Below are 26,111 nucleotides of genomic sequence, written 5' to 3'. Positions count from 1 at the left end.
TGTGTACCAAAGTACAGCTAATCTCCAAAGGGTTAATGCAGATTCTGACAACTTATCTGCTAATTTTTATAACATCTTGTTAGTTTACAGTAATGCACATTTACCCTTTGCATTTGATGCTGTTGGTTTTTGATTCCCAATAAACACTGCTTAAATTACATTATCAATTACAGTGTCATCTTCCTCAACAAGCTTCATTATATTTTTCTGCTATGGAGAAGAACAAATTGAGGGTAATAAGAATTCCAAATTGAAGTAAACAGTGACAATTTTCTGCTCTAGGGTTGCTGAGCCTACAGCCTTCAGGCACTCTCACTGCAACTTTGTTTTCTCTGTGTGATGGTCATGACTATACATTTTCCCATTTAAGTTTTCTTTCTGAAGCCATGTGCTTCTGGAGAAACATGTTTTGCTGCTCACACGATTCTCTTTATTTGGAATAGCTCAAAAGAATACTCACTGATTTGTGAACTGTAAGAGAAAGGTTAGGATGTCAACAGCTGTGTTACAGGCTCGCTCCAGTCAATACTCTTCTTCACATTGATGGTTCTTCACCTTTAGAAGGACAAGTAGTTACTTCTTGTTCTGTGTGAAACATAACGCAATATGAAAACAGGAGAACATATCTACTGTGCTTGTGATGTTTAACAAAGCTAAAGCTACCGCTCCAAAAATAAACAAGGGAAAAAAATGCTGAACTTTCAGTGTTGTCATGATAGATTTAAGTCCATTATCATTTTTTGTTGATTAGTTTTCGTAAGCTAATATTTTAAAGAAGCCAGGAACTTCTTTTAGCCTCTGTTTGAACAACATAACCAGAAAATATTCTTGAACACTTGACATAGGTTTCTGTAGACAGAGAGGTAGTAGAGTAGTGTTGACAAAGTTCATGGTGTTTTTCTGTTCTGTGAGCGTACACTGCATACATATGCATACAATGCATACAGTTGCATAGACATACTAAGCCTGGCACTAAATAAGCCAACTCATATATAGATGACACTGCGATTGTGGTGTCACAAATACTAATAAAACTAAACCGTCTGAATATTTTTTCCAGGAGTGATGGCAGCTGAAAATCTGCCAGAATCAAGCAAATCTAAAACAAATATTGCTACACAGCAGCCACTGGGGTCTTGGCTACTGTATTTAGTCTGTTTTGTAATGTAAGTGTGTTGCTGATACACGCCAAACACTAAATCATGACTTCCATTCTATTTGTCAACAGAGAACACCAAAACAGCACATGAAAAGTCACTAATCTCTCTAGAATCAAGAATCAAGATCATTCCACTTCTAAATGACATTTGCACAAGGCTTTGAAAAGACTGGAAAAGTTCACAAGTTATATACAGAGTCACAGAACTGCAGGGGTTGGAAGGGACCTCGAAAGGTCATCGGGTCCAACCCCCTTGCCAAAGCAGGTTCCTCAGAGCAGGCTGCCCAGGCAGGCCTTGAATATCTCCAGAGAAGGAGACTCCACAACCTCCCTAGGCAGCCTGTTCTAATGCTCCGTCACCCTCACCGTGAAGGTCTTTTGCATGTCAGTGTGGAACTTCCTGTGCTCTAACTTGCAGCCATTGCCCCTTGTCCTATCCCCACAAACCACTGAGAAGAGGTTGGCTACATCCTTCTGTCCCCCAGAGGATGTAGCCTATGGGGGCTATGCCAAATACTATGCCAAATACTATGGCATTTGATTTTAAGCACTTTCCCCTTTACTACATTTCATCTTTGGAAACAACGTAGTTAACATAGAACCAAGAAGATACAGGTTGCTGATTTGCAGGGCACATCATGTTGCCATGTTAAAACAATTTTCTCGGATAAAAAAATCACTATATGTCCCTTCCACTAATTGGAAACAAATGTGTCTACTACTGAAATAATCAACTTGGAGAGTCAGCAAAAGTAACAGAAAAATTCTGGAAATCCTGCCATGGATGCAGAAAATGTTTGTTGAAGCTGAGGTGATACAAAGGAAGGGGATCATAGTTCCTAATGCAATTATGCCTCATTGGAAATTTCTGAATTTAGTTGTGTTTTCAAGTTTTTGTCCCTCCTACATCTTCCATTTTGAAAGGTAGCCATGCAGATTTATCTTTCCTCAGAAAAGTATGCAAAAAACAGAGCTGAAAAAAAAGCATAGGGAACTACTAATAGATAAAAGACATCTGCATGTTGTGCAAAACACATCTAAAAGACAGTGGAAACAACATGTATATGCAAGCTAAACCCACTCTTATCATTCCACAATTTTAAAGACCAAAAATCTAAATAAAATAACTTAATACAAGTTTCAGAAAGTTTTGCTTATTTGCTTGTTCCATGCATATTTGAGATGGATCTGTGTCATGCTACTTGCTAAATAAAGAAAAATGACTCATACCCTTAACAACTGGAGGGATTTCTCACAAAGCTTAAGTTTGAAGCTATCATACTGTAATAAGCAGAAACAAAGCATAATATAGGATTTTTATCTACGTGTGAGGAATAAGATTCCTTGCAGAAGTTTAATTAGTATTGGTGTGAAGAAAAAATAGAAACTGTGAAGCATTGCAGTGAAGGCTTTGGAGGAAAAAAAAAAAAAAAAAAAAAAAAGAAAAAAAAAAGACAAAGAGGTATTGTTTTCCTATTGTTTATTAATGACCAGAGTGATTTGCTATGTAATTCCAGTATATGGTGTTTTTTAACTGATGGTTCTTACAGTAAGCAAGGCTGAATGTAAAGCATGCTGTGAAATGTACCGCTTTTGATGTGAAAGTCACACACAGTGTCTGGCTGTTGCCCATACACAGTTAAAAAGCAAAAGCAATTTGACCATATTAGGCTAATTTTGCTAGACAGATTCAGTTCATGCTTCAGCTGTCAGAACAACTGCTGCCTTCATACTGTTACTGATTTTGACATTCCTTTGAGCAACTGTAATATCACAGATTCAAGGTAGGCTAGATAATGGTGTTGCTTTATTCTAAATCCTCAGATTATATTAACAAAATGTTTATACTGAAAAAAAAATAAATCTGATTTTCCCAAGCATAGAAATGTTTGGACCACAGTTGTTTGACATAGGAAATGGATAATGAAAATAAATTATTTTGCAAATACATATATGAATATAAACAAATGCATGCACAAATTACTTTGTGTATTTGCTGGTTTATGCCATTTATAAACACAGCTTATTAATGGTCAAGCCTGTGCAGTCTTATTTCCCATATACTGGAACAGGGTCAAAAGGTCTTCATCAGTTCACAGGTTCAAGGTCTCAAAGCAACAATAGAAAAGAGTAAGGAGAAATTTCAAACCTATCATAAACTACATGAACTGTACATCTTTGAACAGCTTACCTGATCTTTTACCATCTGCCAATAAAAGAAGCAAAAATGCCTTCTGCCTTTGTCACAAATATGATGAATCAAGTTATCCAGATCCCATCTCCCCAGAGAAGAGTAAACTACACAATATATGTGATCATTGCTGTGTGGTTTAAAAAAATCACATAGTAAAAACAACAGTTTTACTGGTTGTGGGAGGGATATGAATGTAGAACTTAGGTTTCTAAAGTTACCTACTATATCCCACAAAAACAAATGGGTCTTCTCTCGAAAAAGAATTGCCAAGAAAACACGACCTGTAGGAGTCTGTGGCAGAATTTATAAACCGTATAATAAATTTGACAAGTCATATTAGAGCAACTTTTCAAATTTCTGTCCCAGCATATTCAGCCTATACTTCTAACCACACTGATGCAACATTAATGTTGCTTATCCTTCCTTTTTTTTTTTTTTTTTATTTTTTCTCCCCAGTCATAGTCCCCTTTGAAATACATGTATATCTCTGACATTCATTTAGCTTTGTTGATGCTGTTCATCCATTCTTAACCTTAATTAGACTGTAGCTGTTCTAGTGACACTGGTGTAATCTGCCTGGAAAGCTTCTATCATTTTGGATGCAGTTACCTCAGATGAAGAATGCATATGTATTATGTGCATGTATTTAGCCTTTAAATATGCTCCATATTAGTAGGTATCTTTGCACGTAAGCTAGTGACTACCTTTAAGTCAAGTAGAAATTAGATTATTATTTTTTTTAAAGAAATATTTTTTGTTGGGTTTGGTCTACAAAAAGTGAAATCATTGCCAAAAAACTGATTAGAAAAATTTCCAGTAGTTCACTGGTCTGTTTGTGCAACACATGGAGGCATCTGTAAGCACTCATTTGCACTTAATTACTGTGAGTTTTTCTGGAAAAAGTGAGTTTGATTTCAGCGTAGAAGTTCAATCTTTGTCTTCTGCCAGTAAAACAAATGCTTAAACTTGTTTATTCTTGTTCTGAGAGCTTTCAAATTTGAGTCCTGCCTGGTGTCAGCACAGGTTGTCCAAACCACAAGACTACTGTTACCTTCACTGTACTTTGTAGTCTCCAATATATACCTTCCTTTAGGCAGCAGTTTTGCACTCTATCTTTGTATAACTACATAATAAACAACTTTGCATGTCACATGAAAAAAAAAAAAAAGTCTTTCTTACCTTATTTTTATCTTTCCAGAATTTTAATATGTAAGCATTCATTCCAAGATTATTTTCCAAAACGTATATATCCACTTCAAGTATTCTGCAGTAAATATCAGATTACACATTCTTTGTTATCACTTTGGAGATAAAAATGCAATTTTTAATTCTTTCCTAATACAAATTTGAATAATCTGTCAAATAGGTTTGGCCTAGTAGAATTTACTAAGGTGAGAATACTTGGTTTAATTTATTTTTATAAAAATAAAAATATGAGCAGATATTTCATTTTAGAATAAACAGAATAGCTTTTCAAGAAATCCATAAATGTGAGTTTCATTTCCTTCACAAACAGTTGCTATAATTTAATGTTTTGTAAATTGCAAGTAAACTCCAGAAAATTCAGCAAAAATAATAAATATAAACTGAAAATATTTAGCATTATTTATAAATAAATTAAATTTTATTAAGTAAATTAAATTAAGAAATAAATTAAAAGAAACAAATCACTCTTCCCCTATAACTGTCAGATTTGGAAGTTTTTTGAGTATACCATAATTAGGAGTAATTATTACTTCCCCAGCCTTCTGAGCACAGAATTCTATTTTCCTGTTTTCACTTAAGTTTGGAGATAAAATTTTTTGTACCAATTATCTATCTTAGATTAGTTGTTTGGAAGTTTTCAGCTGAAATCTTTGGATGATATCTTAGAGAAGATTTAGGTAAGACTTTTTTTGATACTCAAGCTGAAATTTACCAACAGTTTTCCTTCTAGGTTTCATGTTATTATAGTTAATACATGCACACCCACCTTTGTGTAAGCAAAGTTTGACCATATTCAATATACAGGTTGGACTGTGATGGGGTAAAAAATTGTTTAAGAAATGCCTGCATATGGTATAGAAATTGAGAGATACATAACTGTGATGAAAACCTGAGCAACTGAGGTTAATTGAACATGTATATGATCAAACAAATATCACAAGCTTCTCAGAAAGAAACTGTGGTTTTAGGTAGCTGATTGCTATCCTAGTGATACTTTTGTTATTTGTTTGACAGCAGACAAAGCATGCAAAGCACCATTTTCAGAAATGACTGAAGTATGATTAAGTGTTTAAGAGAAGTTCTGAATTGGAGCTTAGAATTCTGTCTTTAATAGGGCAAAACAAAAGTTATCAGTCATAACAGAAAAAGGCTGTGGGAGAAGGAGGAATCCTCGCAACTCATTGTAACAGGCTGCTGGCACTACCAGTTGTTTCCAACAGAGGTGTGCCAAGGAGAGCTACACTTACAGACCCAGATGCATGCAGGTCCTAGGCCTCCACTTGAGACGAATATCAGCAGCCATGTGTCATAACTGTGGTATTCCCTTAGGTCCCAGTCCTTTAGCTGTCCAGAATCACAGAATCACAGAATTGTCTAGTTTGGAAGAGACCTCAAGATCATCGAGTCCAACCTCTGACCTAACACTAACAAGTCCTCCACTAAACCATATCACTAAGTTCAACATCTAAACATCTTTTAAAGACCTCCAGGGATGGTGACTCCACCACTGTCCTGGGCAGCCCGTTCCAATGCCTCACAACCCTCTCAGTAAAGAAGTTCTTCCTAATATTCAACCTAACACACCCCTGGCACAATTTTAGCCTGTTCCCCCTCATCCTGTCACCAGGCATGTGGGAGAATAGACCAACCCCCACCTCTCTACAGCCTCCTTTAAGGTACTTATAAAGAGCGATAAGGTCGCCCCTGAGCCTCCTCTTCTCCAGGCTGAACAAGCCCAGCTCCCTCAGCCGCTCCTAGCAGGACTTTTTTTTTGAGCACACTGCTGGCTCATATTTAGCCGACTATCCACCATTACTCCCAGGTCCTTCTCCACCAGGCAGCTTTCCAACCACTCATCTCCCAGCCTGTAGCTCTGCTTAGGGTTATTGCGCCCCAGGTGCAGGACCCGGCACTTGGCCTTGTTGAACTTCATACGGTTGGCCTCTGCCCATTGGTCCAGCCTATCCAGATCCTCCTGCAGAGCCTTCCTACCCTCGAGCAGATCGACACACGCACCTAACTTGGTGTCATCTGTGAACTTACTGAGGGTGCACTCGATCCCCTCATCCAGATCATCGATAAAGGTATTGAAGAGGACCGGCCCCAGTACCGAGCCCTGGGGAACACCACTAGTGACTGGCCTCCAGCTGGATTTGACTCTATTCACCACAACTCTTTGGGCCTAGCTATCCAGCCAGTTTTTAACCCAACAAAGTGTACGCCAGTCCAAGCCACGAGCAGCCAGTTTCTTGAGGAGAATGCTGTGGGAAACGGTGTCAAAAGCCTTTCTGAAGTCAAGGTAGACCACATCCACAGCCTTTCCCTCATCCACCAAGCGCATCACTTTGTCATAGAAGGAGATCAGGTTCATCAAGCAGGACCTGCCTTTCATAAACCCATGCTGACTGGGCCTGATCACTGGTTCCCAGTTTCCCGGGTCTGCCCTCCAGCCCTTCTTGTAGATGGGCGTCACGTTTGCTAGCCGCCAGTCAACTGGGACCTCCCCCAATAGCCAGGACTGTTGATAAATGATGGTAAGCGGCTTGGCCAGCTCCTCTGCCAGTTCTCTCAGTATCCTCGGGTGGATCCCATCTGGCCCCATCAACTTGCGTACATCCAAGTGCCGTAGTAGGTCGCCAACCATTTCCTCATGGATAGCGAGGGCCACATTCTGCTCCCCATCCCCTTCCACCACTTCAGGGTACTGGGTGTCCAGAGAGCAACTGTTTTTGCTGCTAAAGATTGAGGCAAAGAAGGCATTAAGCACCTCTGCCTTTTCCTCATCTTTTGTAACTAAGTTCCCCCCTGCATCCAGTAAAGGCTGGAGATTCTCCATAGTCCTCCGTTTTGCATTAATGTATTTGTAAAAACATTTTTTGTTGTCTTTGACGGCAGTCGCCAGATTGATCTCCAGGTGAGCTTTGGCCTTTCTAATTTTGTCCCTGCACTGCCTCACAACATCCTTATAGTCCTCCCGAGTGGCCCGCCCTCTTTTCCAAAGACTGTAAACCCTCTTTTTCCTCCTAAGCTCAAGCCACAATTCTCTGTTCAGCCAGGCTGGTCTTCTTTCCCGCCGGCTCGTCTTTGGGCACATGGGGACAGACCACTCCTGTGCCATTAAGATTTCCTTCTTGAAGAGCACCCAGCCTTCCTGGACTCCTCTGCCCTTCAGAACCGCCTCCCAAGGGACTCTACCAACCAGTGTCCTGGACAGTTCAAAGTCAGCCCTCTGGAAATACAGCGGTTTTACTGGTCTCCTTCCTGGCTTCTCCAAGAATGGAGAACTCTACCATTTCATGGTCACTCTGCCCAAGACAGTTTCCAACCACCACATCTCCCACCAGTCCTTCTCTGTTTGTGTAGAGAAGGTCTAGCGGGGCACCTCCCCTGGTAGGCTCGCTAACCAGCTGTGTCAGGAAGCTATCTTCCACGCTCTCCAGAAACTTCCTAGACTGCTTTCTCTAGGCTGTGTTGTGCTTCCAGGATATATCTGGGAAGTTGAAGTCCCCCACGAGAACAAGCGCTGACGATTTCGCAACTTTTGCCAGCTGCCTGTAGAACTCATCAGTCTCCTCATCCTGGTTCAGCAGTCTATAACAGACCCCTACCAGGATGCTTGCCTTGTTGGCCTTCCCGCTGATCCTAACCCATAGGGACTCAACCTTATCATTCCCAGCCTCAGGTTCTGCAACATCAAAACTCTCTCTGATATAGAGAGCCATACCCCTTCCATGCTGCCTGTCCCTTCTGAAGAGCCTATAGCCAGACATTGCAGCACTCCAGTCATGAGACTGGTCCCACCACGTTTCCATGATGGCAACCAAGTCATAGCCTGCCTGCTGCACGATGGCTTCCAGCTCCTCCTGTTTGTTACCCATGCTGCGTGCATTAGCATAGATGCACTTCAGTTGGGCCATTGCCTTCTCTCCCAGCCTTGCCATTGTTCCCCCTGGCACAGCTCTAACAAGCCTTGTTTCAGCCCCGTCCCCCTTCTCACCTAGTTTAAAGCCCTCTCAATGAGCCCCACCAGCTCCTGGCCCAGGATCCGTTTTCCCCTTAGAGATAGGGACCCGTCTGTGGCCATCAGGCCAGGTGCCGAGTAAAGCACCCCATGGTCAAAAAAAAAACACAAAATTTCTGCGTTGGCACCAGCCTCTGAGCCACGTGTTTATTGGGTGGGCTTTCCGTGTCCTCTCTGTACCCCTCCCTGCCACCATAGGGATGGACGAAAACACCACCTGTACTCCCGCTCCATCCACTAACTCTCCCAGTCCCCTAAAGTCCCATTTGATGGTCTTCAGGCTTCTCTCTTCAATGTCATCACTGTCAGCCTGGACTATTAAAAGAGGATAATAGTCAGAGGGGCAAACCAGGTTGGGAAGCTTTCCGGCAATGTCCCTGACCCTGGCCCCAGGGAGGCAGCAGACTTCCCTACGGTTAGGGTCAGGCTGACAAATAGGTCCCTCTGTTCCCCTGAGAAGGGAGTCGCCCACAACAATCACCCTTCTTTCTGTCTTGGTGGAGGCAGTCCTGAGGCACGGAGTCGACTTCCTCGCCCTAGGCATCCTCCTGGGTAGTCTTACTACCTCTTCCTCAGCTACCGGTCTCCCAAGCTCCAGGGCCTCAAACCTCTTGCATAAGGGCACCTGGGAAGGTGGTGCCAGTAGGGTGGGGCATCGCCTGTGATGTCCAGCAGGGACCTGTCTCCATTCCTCCTCAACTCCTAGGTCCCTTGCCTCTGACCAACAGCAACAGGGCAGGGGGTCCACCCCCATTTCGGGTGTCTCACCCCAGTGCCTCAGGTGCTTCAGGCCGTGCAGGGAGTCGCTCCACAAGTCTATCTCCCACTCACACTCCCTGATATCCCTCAACCTCTCAACCTCCTCCTTGAGTTCTGCCATGAGGCGGACCAGGTCATCCACCTGCTTGCACCTCACGCACACAGTCTCTTTGCCCCCCGCAGGTGGTAGCAACAGGCTCAGGCACTCCCTGCACCTGGAGACCTGAACTGACGCAGTTTTGAGCGGGCAGTGGGTCTGGGTGCGTACAGACTTCCTGGAGAGCGCACTGTGCCTGGTGTACACCATTGCAGCTGAACTAGTGGTAGACCGCCATTAGAGGAGGTGTTCGTATGGGTGGGGGGGAACGCTCTGCCTTTCCTGCTCGCCCTGCCTGCAGGAACTGCTGCGCTAACTGCCATGCCTCTCCCTTCTGATGCGCCACACCCTGTTTGCCTGTCCTGTTCGCTCGTGCTCCCTAGAGGCAGCTTATGAACAGCCGCGGGGGGGTGGCTGTTGGCTCCGCCTTTGCTGCTGGCTCTGCCTACGCCTCGTTCTTGCCTCGTTCACCCCCCCACGAGGGCTGCCGGGTCCTGGTGGCTCCCTCGGGTGGGCTTGGTGCTGCAAAAATTAGCCCTGCTTGTCCGATCCCCCGCTCTGCTGCACAACGCGTCTGTCCCAGAGCCTTGGCAAGTGGCATATCCACAGTACCTTTCCAGGTCACAAGTTCCTCAGAAACCTCGTCACTGGGAGATGGGAAGGAGAAAGAGGACTCATGAAGGGTCAAAATGAAGCCATGACTCCTTGCCTTCTCCAGAAATAGTCATTCCCGAGTTTAGAAATAGCTTGAGATGCATATTTCCAGAAATGATAGGAAAAGGAAAGAAAACATTGGCAGATGTACCATCAATACATAGCAGAGTTTGCATGTTGAGCTAATAAAAGTCTGCTCCAGAAGATACAGGACCTACAATAGTTAAAGAGATAAGCCTGCACGTATGAGAAGTTATAGCATATCCGAGGGTTTCTGCCGGTGTAAATAGATTTTCTGCCAGTATAAATAGATTGGAATGCAAAATTTAACTTTTGACTAAAACAATCTAAGATGCATAGGACAAAAGTTAGTAATAACAGACTAGATGTGGGTTTTGTTCACACAGTATATTCAGATGAGAACTTATGGGTATGGAAGATATTCCCTATCCATGTCAAGTAATGAATGGGTTAAATCAGCAAAAGGTTGATCTCTGTAGTCCCTGAGGCTCTTTCTATGGGTAGATTACTGCTTCTAGACACATACCTGCTTCCAGATGGAAAATCCTGACTCAGCCTCAGGCTTGGAGAAAGAACCCCACATGAGCCATCAGGAGAGGTGCAATAGAAATAAAAAATTGAAAATATATTGTCAGCACCTATGCATTAAATACTTTTGAACATTTGTCCATTCATATATAATTCTAAAAACACTGTGTAAGAATGATCATGGCTTGGAAAGTATGTACTCCAGTTGTTCAACAATGCTACTTTTAACAGATTCTTTTGCTGCAGTACTAGAAGATGAATTTGCTTCGTATCAGTTGTTATAAGTAAAAATCGGTGTTCTGTCTTCTCAAGAAACTATACTTGTTCCTTCAAAAAAAAATAATTTTGACTGACATCCTAATTGATGAGCATATAGGGAAAATATAAGATACTTCAAATAGAAAATAAACTGACATTCATACTGCAAGCTTCAGAAATTTAATATTTCTATCACAAGTATAAAGCAACTGGGACAGAGATTATTTCATATACTTTCCACTACTGTCTTTAAATAGCAAATTAAAGTTTTATTTGGTATGAGTATTTCTTCATTCAAAGAACCAAACTTCTGAAGCTCACACATCAGACTTTTTCTTTTCCTTTTCCTTTATCTTTTTTTCTCCAAAACTACTTCTTTTCCTACAATCATTAACTTTATAGAATCAGTCAAAACTACGTCATGGAAAAATATTGGAGGGAAAGAAAAAATGCAAATAATTTTTGAGAAGAAACACTAAAGCTCTTAGAGGGTCCCAAGAGTCCAGGTTTCCATGTATGTCCAAAGAAGCACAGGATCTCCCTTCCTCTCTGAGCTAGGCACTGGGACTTTGTGAATAAAAAATAAAGTAAAATTAAATTAAATTAAATTAAAATAAAAGCCTAAATCTGATATACTTAAGGAAAAATGACAGCCTGATGACCCTGTAGTTTAGAATCAGATAAAATGTCAGAACTATACTTACAAACATGAGAAATAAGTAAACGTTTATGTAGTGGCTCTAACATGAAAAGAATAAAAATTAGAAAAGTGATATAAAAAACTAAAATGCTCACAGATACTCTTTTGACATCAGTAACCATGACATCATGAGTTGTTTTTTTTAGAAATGGAAGTGTCCTATGATTATGTGAAGCAACTAGATAAATTTTGCTCATAAAGACCTTGGAAAGTTCAGTTAGTTTGAAAATGTTAAATTGAGAAAGTATGACTTATTAAAATACAAACATATAATCTTCCTTACTTAATTCAACTGCTTGGAAACCACTATACTGCTTGAAAACTTAGTTAACTGCAACAGGCTTTAGAACAGGCTCTGTGTGTCACAGATATTGTGAAATCACTGAGTTACAGAAAAATGAGATTCCTTTACAGAAAGGAAAGATCTTCCTGATTCTCACAGAAAAGTCTGTTTACTTAGATATTTTCTATGACTGAGACTTCTCACCAGAAAACGATAAGAAAACAGTACTATACATTTGTCCTTGATATATAGTATACTTTTCAGTTTAGAGTATTTTAAACTAAAATGAGTACTAAAACAAAGCAAGCAAGCAAGCAAGCAAACAGATGATGATTCAAGTCTTTGCTTTGCCATAGACTTCTTGTGTGACATTGGGCACATGTTCTCCTTTATCTGCAAATCTCACTAACATTAGCCATTTTACAGCAGCATGTGTTCTGTTTTCTGTTCTAAAGACGTTCGAATGAGATGGAAAAAGGAGTATTTATAAATCTTTGAAAGCCCTCATATTTCAGATCTCTTTAACAATCTGGTACAGGAAATAAAGAGACAAACGATTCACAATTACCAGTATTGTGCTGTCTTTTTAATTCCACTTCTAACCGTAGGACCTACATCAATATCTAATCGAACAGTTTTTTGTTTTGTTTTGTTTTGTTTGTTTGTTTGTTTTGTTTTGTTTTTTAGACCAGAGCTTAAAACCTTTTTTGTTTCTTCAAGTCTACTTCTGGCAATTTAGACTGACAGTGAAGGATTGTTGTATACAGTGACGAAGAACTGCTATGCTGTCTTGTTCTGCTCCTGCACTTCCAGAGAGACATTTTGGTCATGTAGGAGAACAGAGGATTGCTTTTCTGTGTGTCAGCAGTCTTTCCTATATCCCTCATACATGAACCATGTGCCTTTGGGCAAATACAGCCCTCAGGGTTGAGGAGAGAATGCAGCAGTCAGACACTGTGATACTTAGGGGTTATGTAGACAAGTGAGAGTGCATATGATGACATAAGTCTGTATGATCAAGATGACTTGATCTGGAAAAATGTAGAAATTGTGCCTGTTTCCAGTTTGTGTGTGTTTTCCTTCTGTTGTCCCTTACTTTGCTGTAAGACTTTTTGTAAACTTTCAGAATAGAAGGAGTACCGTAATACAGTGTACCGTAATACTTTACAGCAGGTATCAATCTGCTATATATACACGTGCAGTTTATTCATGGCTGCCCTGAGTTGCTGTATGCACTATGTTTTATAAATCTCTCAAAGGGTAGATGCTTTTTAGCTAGAAATGGTTACATTCTTCAATCATTTCGTATAAATAAAATATATAACATAGTCACTAAAATAGTGTGCTCTATGCCAGCTAAAATTACAAGAATGGAACATAGGTCATTCAGCAGGGGATAAAAAAGATGACTAACCATTAAAACTATCACTTACTATACTTATTGTCCAATAACACAGCAGGAAATAAGAATTAAAGGAGCAAGAAAAAGCCAAAATTCAGAAGTGATCTCATCCTTAGCTCCAGGGTGAGCATGGTGTGCTATGCCCAAACTGAGCCTTTTTTGAATACCTCAGAACAGAGGCTTTAAGCAGTGACCCAAGGCGGTATTAGGAGTAACTCTATCTATAGTAACTCATTTCTCCTTTCATAATATTTCCTATGGATGATGTTTGCTATTCTGTTCAGTTTAGTGAAGTAATGACTCTGAAGTGCATTGAAAAACAAACATAAAACAGCAGCTACTGTTATGTTTTGTATTGAAACAAGTTCTGATGTGCCATTAACTTAGGATGTTTAAGAGTAATTCCTCTATTTTGGTTCATATACACTCTAGTTTAATAAAGGGGGAAATAAACAATATTGAAAAATTATTTTTCTCTCACATGCCTTTGAGTTGCAGATTTGAAGAGTTATTTCTTAAAAACAAACAAACAAAACAAGCAACAACAAAAAAAAAATCAAAACCTGAAAAACTATAATACAATTCCAATGTGAAATAAATGTCTCAGTCCTTGATCTAAAAAACAATAAAATTTCTCACCAAATTGCATTGGCATTTTTTCTCATTTTCCCATTATGAAGGAAACTAACTTTAGCAAAGTCATTTCCATTTCTCTAAACTTTTGCATACTCAGTCACTGAGATGGGGACTCAGTCACAGATTGTGTGTGTCAAACCCCACACCCAAAAGATAGCAAAGAACAGAATAAATTTTTAGAATGTAGAACTGTGGGTTGATTAGCTTTGGTGGATGCTAGGAGAGCAACAAGAGCAGATCTAATTACTGGTAAGTCTGTGAAGAAGCCAACATAGAAAACATAAGTAAAAAATACAGGAAAAAAAAAAATGAGGGCAGAGGCTGTGTGCTCCCTGCAGTGATTGTTGTTACTTCAGAAACTGATCTTCCTGTTGAGAAAATTACTGTTTATTCCAGAAATGCGTACACATTATGTAATACTGCAGAACATAGTATTGACTCGATAACTTCTGTACTGTTTCCTTACAGCTTCCATTTCATGTCAAAAGGACAGAACAAATAATTTTGTACTATTTATAAAATTGATATCCAGAAATTATGAATACATACTCAAATGTATAGTGAAAGAATTCTAAAGTAAGAGTATAAAAAATGATTTGACTTGTATGTTTCTTAAAACTGATCCATGGATCTGATCCACGCAAAGTCTGCATATTGTTTACCTAGGTAGGTTTTAATTTTTTTGTCAATCTGCATGATGGTGTACGCCCCCTGGCAGCCCCCTGACCCTTCACCCATAACTCTGCTTGGGCGATAACCATCAGTGGCAAGCATGATGGATGCATCTGGTCTTGTTAGCTGAACCTGGCTCAAGGTGGATATGGAGCAGATAGACGCAAGGGCTAATTGAGCATGCACCAACCAACGGCTGGCATGTGAATATGATTAATTGTCAATCTTACCCCATACATAGAGAACAGCTCAGAGCCAGTTGAGCTCTCCTGTACTGCAGTCGGCAGCATGCCATGATCTTCCCCTTGAGCAGGGATGCCTCTCAAGGCTACTCCTCAAGGTTGAGAGATTGCTTGCCTGTGACACATACTCAGTAAGTGACTAATAGCTAGCTTGTCAAAACTTTGAAAGTAATTTGCTAAGCATGCTAAAACTTTATAATCTTAGCTAACTGATATAAAGGATTGATAGTGTATATAATCCTTTAGGCATAAACTGTTAAGTCTGGGGTTGGGATAGGATCTGGTTATATCTAGACTCCTTGGAATCTGGACAGCAAAAAGGACTCCATTATGAACCTCATGACTCAATGTGAGGGTCTCCCTGATGCTTTTATTCTGATGCTTTTATTCTGACCTTGTCCTCTATGCAGTAAACAATCATGTGACCTTAACATCATGAATCTTGTTATGTTGCAATTACCATTAGAACTTTGTTAAATTACTGTCTCTTTCACAATTAAGCCCTGCTAAATCACTATTTTCATCAATAAATGTTTCAGTTTCTCTTATTAATGAAGTGCATAATTCCATTTGTGACATACCTCCATTAATGTGATTTGTCTGAGGATGTTTCTTGAACCTGAATAGTAGAATACATTAATATTTTATTGTTACTTCTTTCCTCTAAGACATCATAGAAGGGATCAGTAGATCGAATTTTGCAGTGAAAACAATAGCAGTAGAGAAGATTAATTAAAAACAGAACTATAGAAATTATTTTATGAATTTAACAACTCAGGGTGCTGCTTCAAAAATGCATAGTCTGTCATAAATTATTTTTTCTTATCAGAGGAAATATTAGATCAAATCTGAAAACAAAACAAAGGAATATTTTTTAGCTCTCGAATCTTTCAAAGGTTTATCTTCTATATTCTACAGTAAGTAAACTTTTCCTCAACAAGCATGCAAATCATATTATTATTATTTAAACATCTTGTATCAGATGTTATTTCAGGGTAAAGCAATTATTTTTGTTATTCTCTGTAACAGCTATAAAGGTTTGTGTTCACATTATTTTGTATACCATACCCTTGATAATTTATATATATATAAATGTAATGCTGATCATATCTGGTTTAAATGATCTTATCCATGAAAGTGATCATAGAAACAAAGAATATCCTGAGTTGGAAGGGAACCACAAGGATCATCACGTCCAGCTCCTGGCTCCACCAAGTCCATGGGACTACCCAAATATCAGACCAGTGTCTGAGAGTATTGTCCAAACACTTCTTGAACTTTGGCAGCCTCAGTGTCGTGACCACTGCTGTGGTGAGCCTGTCCCAGTGCCCAACCAACCTCTGGGTGCAGAACCTTTCCCAAACATCCAGCCTTACCTTCCCCTGTCCCAACTCCATGCCGTCCCCTCAGGTCCTGTTGCTGTCCCCAGAGAGCAGAGCTCAGCGCCTGCCCCTCCGCAGGCGGGAGGGAGCTGCAGGCTGCCATGAGGCCTCCCCTCAGCCTGCTCTGTTCTGGGCTGAACAAACCAAGGGACCTCAGCCACTCCTCATACATCTCGCCCTCTAGACTCTTCACCATCTTTGTTGCCCTCCTTTGAACACTCTCCAGTAGTTTTATGTCCTTCTTAGAGTGTAACATCCAAAAGTGCACATACTAGAAAATACTTCCTATAAGAAATACTGCACTGCATAAGCAGAAATGATCTGGCTTCATTATCATTTTGCTGTTAAGAGCTGTAATGTGAACATTGACGTGAACCCCTGCTTTCACCACTATTAGACAAAATAGCTTCTTAATACATATAATGTTAGTTTGATTATCCAAATAAGCACCATAGCAAATCTGTATTTTCTTTCAGGCTATTAATTTAACGAAAGTTTCTGTGTGGCTATTGAACTTAAATATTTAAAGATAACTACTTGCTGAAGGGAATTACTTTGGAGAATGATGCTGATCTGAACAAGAACAGAAGTCTACTTTTATGCTCAAACAATCTCATCTATAATTCACTTACAGCAATCAATACTTCTAATGAGCTGCTTAGAAATAATAAAGGGACCCATAGTTATTCACAGAAAAAAATCCTCGATAACATTTGAAGTTTGTGCACTTGGAAAAAAAAAACAAGGTCTTAACAAGTCACAAAATGTGAAAGACATAATTCTGTTTTTCCAGATAATTCATATAATGTGTGTTTATTTTTTTTTTTTTTAAACTCTTCCTCCTTCTCTTGTATTCTTTATGAAACTCTTTAAGACATGCACAGATGAAGATGGGTTGCTGATTAGCCTCTGTTGAAGAGGGTAGTAAAAGTATATGTGCATATATTTCACAGCTGTTTTAGTGACGCTGATTAAACATGAAATAAACTTTGTAATTGCAGGCTTCAACAGAAATAATTTTTAAATTCCATGTCCAAATACAGAAAAGAAATGATTCAGCAAGTATTCTAAAATATTTATTTCATCATTTTAATTGTGAACACTTTCTATTTGTCCTAGATTCACTGCTTTGTCTCAACACTGTGAACCAAACTTTGGGTAATATTTATGTAATACATTTGGCAATGATATAGACTTCAAAATTGTTTGCAACTTTAGAATTATTTACAGCTGGTCTGATTCCATCACCATCATGGATTCCATCCATCATCTTTTTTTTTTTCTTTTTTTTTTTTTAAGCATACTACTGAAATCCAGTTTTCTACAGTCCATACAAAGACTGTTCAGTGGATAGGATTGTCACTCGTGGGACCCACTGTGAAAGAAGATGCTCAATATTAGCAAATCTTACTGAATTTGTCTTAAACAGATTTGCTCCCCTTTATGTATGCTTCACAAGGTTTAATTCTATATCTGTTCCTTAAATCAATGTCAGGACCACAAGTGCATCCCCTTCTCTGGAGGTTTGTTGCATGGTGTCAAGCGTTAGCATTGCTTTTTTTTTTTTCTTTCTTTTCTTTCTATAATTATAATAGTATATAGTAAATAGTATATTACTACACTATTACTACATTCCCTCAGACCTTTAAAGAATAAAGTGATGCTTTTTTCCCTCTTCTTAGAGTCTGGCAGTTTGCTCATAAAAAATCAGAGAAGCTTCTGTGCAGCGTAACATCTACTAACATATCTTAGCAGGGTCTTGGTCTCAAAGCAAGATAGCAGGGAACTACATCAGTTAAAGACTTGTACCACAGATTTGCTTTTTCTTGTGATGTGATGTATTTATCAGTGACATTGATGTGGAAATTATTGTATTTCTGAAATAAGTTAAGGGAAGATGAAGAGACAGGTGTGCCAGCAGATCAGCATGACAGAACAGCAGTACAGGAAAAGTTGCCCTAGGCGGGTGACAACTGCATTTTTGTTACATTACCTTTTGGTAAAAATAACACATTCTTTCCAATTACTCCTTCACTGCCATTTTCCTTTAGGAAAGGTTGCAGGACAACTACATACAATTTTATTATTATTTTTTTTTTAATTGTTAAGCTCTTTTATTGCTTATTCAAACCATTTCCTTATAAACACAGTTTGAAAGTGGCATTGACTACCCCTCAGGAGAAATGACTTGCCTGTTCCAGATCAGATTAAACCCTTTAAGAGAATAAGCGTGTAGCAATTCGTCTGAGCAGCTCTTTGACCCATCTGCCTTCCCCAGTGTTGCTTCTGTTCCCCTGTGCATACAGATCTGACTGACAGATTTTTTTTTAAATGCTGTACCTTCTGGGCTGTAAAGCTTCCAGCATCTGCAATCACATGCGCATTACAGATCCTGCCCCTTGCTTGCATTTTTCTTTCTCAGTCTTTTATGTAGGATTTGCACCAACAAATTCTCATACTTATTTAGAAATAAAAGTATAATTTTGAAAGGATTTCAGAAAAGGAAATGCTTCTGTGTATTTCACAACTAGTTTTTCACTTATCAATTTTTGTAATCCCTGCACAAGGGCTTACAGCCAATTTGGCAGAAAAATTTTAGGGGAGTACTTAAATTCTTCAATTTAATTCTTTAAGTTCTTATTTTTATTTTATATGGGGTAAAGGGCTATAATTATATATATAAGAATTGTTACTGTAGTAACCATCTTCTGTAACTGAGAAGCGTAAAGCAAAAAGGATGCAACAGAGACATTTTTTCACATGAACAGTGTAGAAAGTAAAAAATTCACTAGGACATAAGGAGAGATGTAGAAAACGATGGAAGAAAAAGTGTAAATATCAACAATCCTGAATCTTTCCAATTTGTATTTCATTTTAGATGGGTAAAATAACAGATGTAGGGACCCTTCTCTTTTCAGAGCCTATGATTTTCTCCAGTGAAGATAGGAGTATCAGATCTTATTGCACATACAGAAAGGATGCATCTTCCAAATTGAACTTAGGACTTCTTATAGAGTTCTTCTATGAGGAATATTGAGTTTTTCTTTTTCTTTAACAGATCAGTGCCCTTTGGCCTTTGCCAAAGTTGAGAGAAAAATAAAGACCAGACCTACACTGAGAGTGAGGCTGAAGAGAAGTAACCAAAAGAATCTGGATGTTGAAAAAATTCTCCAAAGTTTAGTGCTGGGGTAAAACAGAACATGCAGAACTTCAGCTGGAGCAGGGCTTCATAAGGGCTGCCAAGGTCTTGCATTCAAATTGTAAAGGGCAAAAAACAGCACAGCATGAATATGTTAGCCTAATTAATTTTCTAACAATCTTATATTCAATTTTTTTTTTTATTTAATACTGAAAAAAAAAAAAAAAAAAAAAAAAAGCAACAAAAATACACACACACAAGAAAAAAAACACAGCACACGTTAATAATGAAGCTAATTCTTATACATATCTTTCCAATATCTCCCTCTTTTCTTTGTTGTTTAGCCTATCCATCCACTGTCCCTCTGGGTCCGAAGACTGACAGTTTCAATCTTTCTCAAGAAGACATGGGGTTAGGAGGGAAGTAGCAGTTTTCTACTTATTCTTTTGTATTGCAGCCATCACAAATCATATTAAAAATGAATACTTCTGTCTTTCATTTTTGGTAGAGAAAAAAAAAAAAAAAGAAGAAGAAGAAGAAGAAAGGAATCAAGACAGTTTTAATACACTATCTCAGACTTTTTCCCACTACATTAATGTAACTCATCAAAATGCAGAGACATCAGGATCCTCTTAACTTTCCCATTTAGATTATTGCTGCAATATCTGCTCCAAAGATCATACACTGTACAGATGCACTATAAAGACAAGACTAGCATTATAACTTCATGTAAGTGTAAGCAAGAGATTCAACCTCACACTTGAAAAGAAGGTTATTTGTCTTTGCAAAACCATCGCTCAGGAAATAAATAATTGGAAGCTCAAGTATATGAGCTTTGTTTATATTCACATATAAATGTGAAATTCCTTATTTCCCTATGTCCACTGTGAGAGATAGTATGTAATAGTTCACGTGGTAAGAGACTTCTGAGAAATATCATACCATTTTGATAAGTGGAGCTCTTTGTCTTATGTAGAATGGGCTTCAGTGGAGAACGTGCAAAATAAAAAGTATTTGACTGATTCCAGTTTTAAGAATAATGTTAATTTTCATGGTCAAAGATATACAAAAAGCATTTACATTCTAATGCATATCCTTTCATGTGCAAGTTTATTATTTCCTAGGGACTTCTGGAAAAGAAACTTTAGCATATGAGAGCTGAAAATGTACCTATTTTCAGATTTTCCTGTCTAGTCAAGGAGAGGGCACATACCCCTATATACATCAAGTGACGTCATACACCACAATACGAAATGTACCCCAATACCAAACAACAAACCTTTGACCCTCAGTAAGAGGCCCAAAACAACAATTAGAGGATATCTGAGGAAAGCAGGAGACGCTTCAAAAGCAGTATTACTGTATTATAGTACATTTATGTTAGTGTATTGTACTACATGTAATTATAGTATTATCTGGCTGCAACTAGAAAGACTTTGAAGACATCGTAGTGAAACCTCACTTTGTGTTTCATAAAGATAGATAGAGAACACAATTTCTGGAACTGTATAGAAACATATAAAGTAACACCGGAATGGGAAAAGCAGATCTCAGTTACAGAAGGATGTATCCACCTATCTTTCTTATTTTTATTCCACAAAGATAAAAGTTCTGGGTACAATAAAAGTTCATAGGATTAAAATTTAGGCACCTCTTGTTCCACTGTATGATTGGAAAACAATCACCTTTATAAGTAGTTTGTTGAAGAGAACATAGGCAAGAACTAGTAGAGAAATAACAAGAGAATCCCAGGGGCTAGCTAATAATGTGCTTAAAAATAGAAAGAACAATCACAAAACCTTGAGAACAAATAAAAATGCACAACAAACAAGTAAAACTGAATTTAAATGCTGAATTTAAACTAAAATAATGTTCCCATGGTCCAATCTGCTTTTCTCAACAGAAGTGATCTGTTGTAATGATTCCACTTTCAGTAGCATGCAAGGTAACATAACATGAAAAAATGCATGCTTTCTCTTTCTGTTTCTTCCCTTTCCCCTTTTCCCTTACTATTCTCTATACCTAAAATCAGCTGGTATTTTTATTTCAACTTGTTTTAGGGGTTTTGCTTTCTCTTGAGTTTTTTGCCTGTGGGTCAGTTCTCATCCTTTTTGTCTTCATATTTTTAATCAGTAAAATCTCTTACAATTGCACTCCTACAATTTTCTTTCAATGGAGAATTCTGCTCTCCAGCATGTTGTCCTGTGTAATTATTGTGTCCCTTACTGTATGGCTCAGTTGCTTTTCTGTCTTGTGATGGCTGCTGCACCTCAAGACAGGCAGAAGCTCATGGTAGAAACGAGTGAACATTCATAGCTGAAGGGAACATTTTGCACATAGAGTGAGGCAAGCAAGAGGAAGATATCCATGAAACAAGGAGACAGTAGTCCTAACTGTAAATTGGGACACTCATTAGGGAAAAGGGAAAAGGATTTGCTTAGCAGGCCCCAAGGTTGACAGAAAACAGATGTGGTTTTTTTTCATAAGAAACCAGACACCACCGGGAGAAGTTTGCCCAGCAAAGCTCACTTGGATTACAGGCCTGTAAAGAAATACGTTTCCTAGTGACCCTGGAGGTTGGCAGATTAGATTCACATTCAAACCTGTTAATTTGCTCTGTCTCACCTGGGTATTCAGAGATTTTTTATTTATTTTTACTTAAAAGAGCTATTTTGTTCAGCTCAGTACTTTGTATTCTGTAGAAAGGCAACTTTCAAGACATGCATTTTGCTTTCTCTGAGGCCTTCCTCACTTCCTGGAAAACTGGGGGAGTTTTACCTCCATGCTCCAGCCAGCTCAGGGCCCCGTTACAAAAGACTCGATAAACAAGCAGATAATAAAGGCAGATATTTCCAGGAATGTATGCTGTGCATGAAGTACTTAACTTTTCCTAAATTAACTGTATTTAACACGTTGCTTACATGTTTTTCTTCCTTTTTGGGGCACTCTTCTCTCAGCAGAATTGGGTACACAGTAAATCTATTATTTGGCAGTAGAAAGGAATTACTTCTGTGCAGTGCGTGCTTACTATGGGAGTACAAATGCTCCTTTTGACTGAAAATATGTTTCCATGCTTCAAAGGTATATTTGCTTTTAATAGAAATCAGACAACTGCTGTACGAAGTCATTCTCCCACACGCTTTCTGCAACTGTTAAAATAATTATCGTACCAGCCCTGTTCAGAACTATGATTGCTGGCTATCATGGTCCTAGAGAGCTGCAAAGTAATTTTTATCTTCAACCAGAGAAATTTGCTTTTATTCATGTAGGGAAAGCCCACCACGCAAATTCTCAAAACCGTTTCATACAATTATTTTTAGAGAAAGAAGCAGCATGTGTAGATATTTGAGGACTTTCAGCAAATCAGGACAAGTTATCAGAGACTTTCACCCTGGGCCATGGGTTGCTGGTGAGTGAGATGGTGGCCTAAACTAAAGCTAATCTTGTGTCATGAATTCAAACATGGGAATATGTTTCTAATCCCTGATGTCAAACAACTGCCATGGAGAAGATGTGATGCCAGATTCAATTATCTGTAGATGGCTGGGACAACTGGATGTATCAGGTTCCTTTCCCATTGTTGCCTCATTTGTTAACATACAACAAATGTTGTACAACTGTACATTTACTTCTCTTTGTGAATAGTTGGTGAACTTCTATACAAACTTCTGTTTAGTCAACTCAGGGCTAAAAATTTAGGAAGAGTTATGGCTTCGATTTCACATTCTTTAGAGGTCTGAAAAGTAAAGTATTTGCTTCAGGTGATTTTTTGGATTTATATAGGATAATAAGTAGAAGCCCTGTATTTGCTAGCAATTAGTAGAGCCAAAAGATGGAGGAGCTGCTGATAAGTAGTGTCTAGGAGCTCGCTGATTTTCTCAAGTCCCAAGGATGTTCATTATAAAGCATGAGGGATATTAGAATTTTAAACCTTGGCTGAAAATCAGTAAACTCTAATTAATGAGCACTGCAAGATCTGATACAGTGTTTGGAGTGCTAGCAGCCATCCGAGCTTGAAGAGAATGGGAAGTTATTGAACCACATTTGTTTTTAATATAAATTAAAGTAGGTAGCCTTCAGGAGAGAGGAGGTAGCAGTTCAGTTTTACATCTGTTTTTGATCACCTATTCCTCCCTTACATAATGTCACAATAATACGCTATTTCTATGACAGGTATAGAGCTGAATTACAGGCTGTGTTAATTATGGAGGCTAACAATATGTGCTAATATCTACTTTTTGTTTCACATTGTAACTTGTGTAACTTTCCACAACCAAACTGCATACAAATTGATTTGCGAGGAATAATGTTCTGAAAGGTCACCTCGCTAAAGCTAATTATATTAAATAATCAGAAGACAAACACCTCTGCCTTACCCAAACTTATATTCTGCAAGATGCAAGCTAATCTGCTGAGACAAATATTTTTTTTCTCACAAATTTAAAATAATTTGCACATCTTCACACTCAAATAATAATAATAAAAAAGAGAATCCACTGCTGTAGGGAGAAAAAGATGAGAACAATTTACCTCATTATTTTTGAAAGATAACCTTTATAGGTCTCATTGTCATAAAATCCTTAAATCATTCTGTAGAAGAAATAAAAGGACACCTCATAAAACTGAATCCTTTAATAGCATACACTTAAAAAAAAAAAAAAAAGTCATTCATTATATTATTTTCATTCAGAAAAAAAGAATGAAAAATTATTTATGTAAAATATTAAAAGTAAAAAAAGTAAAAGGAATGTAAATGATCTGGTGATATAGTGGTGGTGATCAATTCATCACATTATGAATGTAAAATTAAGACCTGTAGATAAAACTGCAGATAAAATGACTCAACCTGTGAGGTAGATGACAACACCACAAGCAGAATTCAAGAAAGAAAATATAGCTAAGTCCTTATGGAGCCTGTGTTAGTAACTTTGGTCCCGTATCCTATGTATTTGTATAACTCAGGAGTTATACAGAAATACTTATACTGATGCCAATGGGATTAGAGTGTGCCCCCAGAAAACTTAACACAGACAAGTGAATCACAACACGACTTGCCTGCAGTGCTGCAGGTTGGCTAATGTTCTTTCTCCTTGCTGAATTGAGTTTAATTACTACCTTACATTTTGAGTCAAAAAGATGGCTTTTGTTTCAACCCTTCTTTAGCACAATACTTGAACTTTGCTATAGAAAAACCTTTTGGATATTTGAGAACAAAACTGTAGAAAGTCTAAATATAATTCTAATTATATTGAATTGTATTTTATGCCAATATTCACCCTAGAGATCGGCAAATATGCTTAGTTTACTTCTCTTTATTAAGATGAGATACATGGAAGTAGGAGAAGTTTTGCTTTTGCATATATTGTTTTCCATTCTCTTTAACGTGAACACTCAGAGATTGATGTCTTTGTCATTGTTTAGGAATCATTTATCTAGGGGAAAAAAAAAAAAAAGAAAAAAAAAAAAGATAAATTAGAATTTTTTGTTGTCTTCTAGTCCTTGAAAGTCCAGGAAGACTAAGTCTATAGAATAACTACATGCTTCAGTATACAGTATTTACATAAAAGGTTAACTTTTGAAAGAAAGATGTACTTTTCTGCATACAACCATCCTGTAGATTCCATAAATACACTGGTCTCTGCAAATAGAGTTTTGAAGTTACTCTGTAACACAGAGCCCTGTTCAGTGGAAATGGAGATGTAAAAAGCCAGGAGCCTTGTCACACTACACTCAAATATCAACAAATAAAATACAGAGAAAGAGACCTTGACACAGGATTAGAAACCTGTATCTTTCCTCTCTCAGATCAATATCCCACCACTACACTAGATATGTTTTTATGTTTGCTTTCTTTAATTCACAGCTGTAACAAGAGAAAGATCTTAGGAAAGCCAGCCCTAAACTTTGATAGCACTGGTAAGGGGCCAAATTCAGAACAGCTAGATTCAGAAGAGACATGAGGAGAGTTGCCCACAGTACGTGCATTCTACAAAAAGAAATAATTATAAACCCATAAATGGAAAACATATATTAGAACAACCCTTTCTGATAAACAAGAGGTAAGTTCAGATCATGAGAGGGCTCAGACAAAACATGGACACCGATCTGCTTGCCCCTTCCTAAACTGAGGTGCTTTGGGGCAAATACAAAAGCAGGATTAAAAGAAGGTGTGGAATTTTTTTATAGCAAGTAAATGTAGCCATCAGTGTTTGAGGTCTTCACTGATAACTGAAGATTACCAAACACCCACGTTTTTAGGATAATAGCAACACTTACACATCAAGTAACTGAAATTTATTTCTCAGCTCCACAACAGCCAGAACGTAGCTTACCTTTACAAAAAAGGAAGAAGACAGACTCATGGCTTTTTGTTGTTGTTGTTGGTTGTTTTTGTTTGTTTGCTTGTTTGTTTGTTTTTAACAAGAAACATCTGTTATTGTCAGGTGCTTTATTGCAGGAGATCAATGAGGAATATTTCAAATGGGGATAAAGCCCCTTTTGGTCTAAAAGAGAACATCTGGCTACTATGGTGCTAGATTCAATCCCAGCTGCTTTAATTAGTGAAAGTAGATGAAGTTGTGTACTTTGAGGTGCTAAAGCTTGTTACTGCTGCCTAAGGGGCATTAATGGTCATCGTTAGCTGTGAGTGGTGGAAACTACAATTGATCTTAAAAATAGAGAACTTTAGTTGGACAATTTTAGGAATTTCCATTGTATAGAAGTATTGTCATCCTACAGTAACACTGTTAGATGGCACT

The 26,111-nt window shown here is 38.3% G+C and overlaps 1 long non-coding RNA gene across 2 annotated transcripts in view; it reads right to left on the bottom strand.

Moving 5' to 3' along the window:
• The window catches only part of LOC311436737, a 32,249-nt gene extending 6,414 nt beyond the window's left edge, over window positions 1-25,835 (bottom strand). The window contains exons 1-4 of one of the 2 annotated variants that reach the window (XR_014693074.1): window positions 25,686-25,835; window positions 10,638-10,673; window positions 4,533-4,617; window positions 461-585 (exon numbers count right to left, since the gene is read on the bottom strand). This is a non-coding gene — a long non-coding RNA (uncharacterized lncRNA). Of the gene's footprint in view, window positions 1-460; window positions 586-4,532; window positions 4,618-10,637; window positions 10,674-25,629 lie in introns of both variants that reach the window. The other variant, XR_014693075.1, reaches the window with a different exon arrangement.
• Between the last annotated feature and the right edge of the window lie 276 nt (window positions 25,836-26,111).

The sequence above is a fragment of the Aythya ferina genome (genome assembly GCF_964211825.1).
Source record: "Aythya ferina genome assembly, chromosome: 4".
Classification (NCBI taxonomy): domain Eukaryota; kingdom Metazoa; phylum Chordata; class Aves; order Anseriformes; family Anatidae; genus Aythya; species Aythya ferina.
Note: the sequence above shows the minus strand (reverse complement) of the source record. Positions and strands in the feature narration are given on the sequence as shown.